The sequence below is a fragment of the Otolemur garnettii genome, unplaced genomic scaffold (assembly GCF_000181295.1).
Source record: "Otolemur garnettii isolate 467f Iridium unplaced genomic scaffold, OtoGar3 scaffold00152, whole genome shotgun sequence".
Classification (NCBI taxonomy): Eukaryota; Metazoa; Chordata; class Mammalia; order Primates; family Galagidae; genus Otolemur; species Otolemur garnettii.
In genome coordinates, this window is record NW_003852547.1 from 4,024,726 (window position 1) to 4,028,591 (window position 3,866).

The following is a 3,866-nucleotide window of genomic DNA, read 5'->3' on the forward strand; positions in this document are numbered from 1 at the left end:
TCTGTAAATATATCATGTTTTATATAACATCTTATTATTGAATGTGAAATTATTTCCAGGTTTTCTGTGGTACTGGTTGAGCATCCCAAACCTGGAAATCCAGAAAGCTCCAAAATCTGAAATTTTTTGAGCACCAACATGATGCTTTAAAATTTTTAAGTATGCAGGCTTGCACAATGGCTCACGCCTGTAATCCTAGCTCTGGGAAGCTGAGGCAGGAGGATTGCTTGAGCTCAGGAGTTCAAGACCAGCCTGAGCTAGAGAGAGACCCCGTGTCTACTAAAAAATTGAAAAATAGATTAGCCGGGCATTGTGGGGGGTACCTGTAGTCCCAGCTACTCAGGAAGGTAAGGCAGAGGATTATTTGAGCCTAAGAGTTTGAGGTTGCTGTGAGCTTTGACTCTAGGATAACTGAGTGAGACTCTGTCTCAATAAAACAAACAGAAAAAAGCAACTCATTGGAGCATTTTGGATTGAGGATGTCAGACATGAGATCTTCAACTGATAAGTATAATGCACATATTCCAAATAAAGGATACTTGACCTGTGTAATTATCATGGCAGTGAACATTTATTCATAGTTCAGTCATCAATCAAGAGTCTTTGTAAGTAGAGATCCTTATAGTACCACATCCTCATGTGGCTTCATGCTTCCGTCAGCTCTGGGTGAGCTTGCAGGTCCTTCAGCCTTCTTACTCAGGTTGAGTAATGTTGGTCTTTAATTTGGTAGGCAAAAGGCATCTCGTTATTTTCAGAAAGAATATTCCTTTTCCTGTTAACAACTGTCATCTGGCTGCTGTAGAATCTCCTCAGAAGAGAGAGAGATCCAGATAAGAGGCATCTTCCTTCCCTGTTTCGAGCTGGTACATGGTGAGGTCATAGAGAGACAAAGGGTGGGCAGGCCTTGGAGCACAAAAGGAAACATTTCAGAGTTAAGTCTTCAGGGTTGGCCACTCAGGAGGTGAAGTTTTTTAGAGAAAGTGATCAAAGTACCCTGTGGCTCTGCTGACAGATAGCAGCTTATGAGTGTGCCCTTTGCACATTGTGAGGTCCACTTGTAAGCAGGGCCTGGGGCTGTCTAGGTCACTTCTGGGCCCCCAGTACAACTCATCATAGAGTAGGGGTGGAGAGCAGGTACTCAGGAAATGTTTGTGAAATAAACAGATAAATACAGCACAGACATACTTTCAAGTTTCTGGGTTAATGAGGAAAATTGAGAATGAGGTAAACAGATGAAAATAAGGTAGAGATGAACTGAGCAGCAAAATCACAGTGCCTTCCATGAAATTTCCCTGTCTTCTTTAGCCCAACTATATCCCACCTTTGAGCTTCATGCCCACTGGCCAATATGCACCTTGGCCCTCAGATGTGACTTTGAAAGGAGCATAAGCACTTTTTATATAAACAATAACTTTCCAGACCTTTTTTTTTTTTTTTAAGAGACAGAGTCTTAGTTTGTTGCCTTTGGTAGAGTGCTGGAGCATCACAGCTCACAGCAACCTCCAGCTCCTGGGCTTAAGCAATCCTCTTGCCTCAGCCTCCCGAGTAGCTGGGACTACAGGCGCCTGCCACAATGCCAGGCTATTTTTTTGTTGTTGTTGCAGTTTGGCTGAGGCCAGGTTCGAACCTGCCATCCTGGGTATATGGGGCCAGCACCCTACTCACTTAACCATAGGTGCTGCCCCATCCTAGATATCTTGAAAAACTATTAAACTGAGTAGGCCTGCTCAGTGATTGCTGCTCAATATTTATTGTGAGCCCTCCTCCGTATAGTTTTCCTTCATTCTCCAAACATTGGGGCTTGTTGTATAACAAATATTTCTGCAGTGCCTGCTGTGGGGCACATCCTGTGCAGGTGCTAATTGTATGGTAGTGAACAAAACAGACATGATCTCTGCCTCAAGGAGCATGAAATTTTAGTGGGAGAGACAAGCCAGTCCTTGTGCAGGTTAATGTCCATGGGTGAATGTAAAATCACAAACTGGGTATAAGAGCCATTAAGGGAATGAGCAAGGTGCTGAGCTCAGGAGACAGAGAGGTCCCGATTGGTGTCATGTCCAGAGCTCACAGCTGAATTAGTGCCAACCAGTTAAATGAGCTGCTATGTGACACGGAAGTACCAGAGCTAAGTGTGTTGACTTCTGTATGCAGTATGTGAGCTTGGTATGTGGACATTGTCTAAGAGTAGTGACAGGTCTGGGAGGCTATCATTTATATAAAAAGTGCTTATGCTGCCCCAGGCACTGTCCTGAGTACCTTACGCATATTCATTCATTCAGTCCTTAAACCTCACAAGGTAAACGTTCTTGGGTTTCCCAGTTTACAGAAGAGGCTCAAGAACTTTGTCCCTTGTTCAAGGTCACAGCAAGTGGAGGAATAAAGAATTCAGTGCAGCCTCCAGAACTGTGCTCTTCACTGCTGCACTCTGCCCCCTACAGCTGAAAAGCTCTCCAGGCCTGGGGTGGGCTTTTCAGAGAGGAGGTACAGTAGTCCTGAAGAGCAGCAAGATGGACTTGCCACGGGTGCACAGGGTGGGACAGTCAGATGTCCAGGGACTGATCACTTGACAAGACATCTCATTGTACCCCCTTAACACTCTCTCAGAGCTCTTTTTCTCCTTAGCACATTTTGTTATCATGTGTGTAGGTTTTGTTGATCTTGCTCACAAAATGTTCTGATAGGGCTGAGTGTCCATTATGCTGTCTCCTACCCAACACAGGACCTGGCACAAAGTGATTACTGCTCAGTATATACTTATTGAATGAACACTTGACTAAATGTCAGGCCCAGAGTTGCCTTGGAGAATAAGCTGTTGGCTAAAAGGACAACTATACTTTCTGTTTTCCTGGAAGTTAACGTAACCCAGGAGTGGACCAGATTTCCAGACCATTCCCAGAGATAGGAGTCTACATTTGGTAGTGGAGAACCAGAGATTGGGGCCAGGGTGTCCAGCTGAGTAAGGCATCAGTCAGGCAAATTAGGTTTTGAATAGATTTGGTTTCCTCCCCCAATTGAACTGTGGAGAACAATGATGGGGGCTAATTTGTGACATTAGCTTCATTTTCTTCATAGTACAATTTAGCATTTAAAGCATTAAATTTAAATGCAACAAAAAGTTTGTAATAGGCTCAGTGCCTATGGCTCAAGTGGCTAAGGCGCCAGCCACATACACTAAGGTGGCGGGTTCAAATACAGCCTGGGCCCGCCAAAACAACAATGACGGTTGCAACCAAAAAATAGCCGGGCGTTGTGGCGGGCGCCTGTGGTCCCAGCTACTCGGGAGGCTGAGGCAGGAGACTCACTTGAGCCCAGGAGTTGGAGGTTGCTGTGAGCTGTGATGCTATAGCACTCTACCCAGACAGATAGCTCAAGGTTCTGTCTCAAAAAAAAAAAAAAAGTTTGTAATAACAAACAATGATTAATACTGCTTTCCAAATTCCTGTTATAGCATTACTCTGATATTCTGAAATTCAAATTGTTTGAACTTAAATGTTTAGATTCTTTTGTACAAGTGGTGGTAAATCCACATAAACACAGTTTGTTCTTTTAAAATACTTGATACTGCCGAGGTTTAGTGGCTCACACTTATAATCTAGCACTTTGGGAGGCTAAGGCAGGAGGATTGCTTGAGGTTAGGAGTTGGAAACCAGCCAGGGCAACATAATGAGACCCTATCTCTTAAAAATTAAAAAAAAAAAAAGGGTGGCGCCTATTGCTCAGTGAGTATGGCACTGGCCCCATATACTGAGGCTAGTGGGTTTAAACCCGGCCTTGGCCAAACTGCAACGAAAAAAATAGCTGGGCATTGTGGCAGGCGCCTGTAGTCCCAGCTACTTGGGAGGCTGAGGCCAGAGAATCGCCATAGC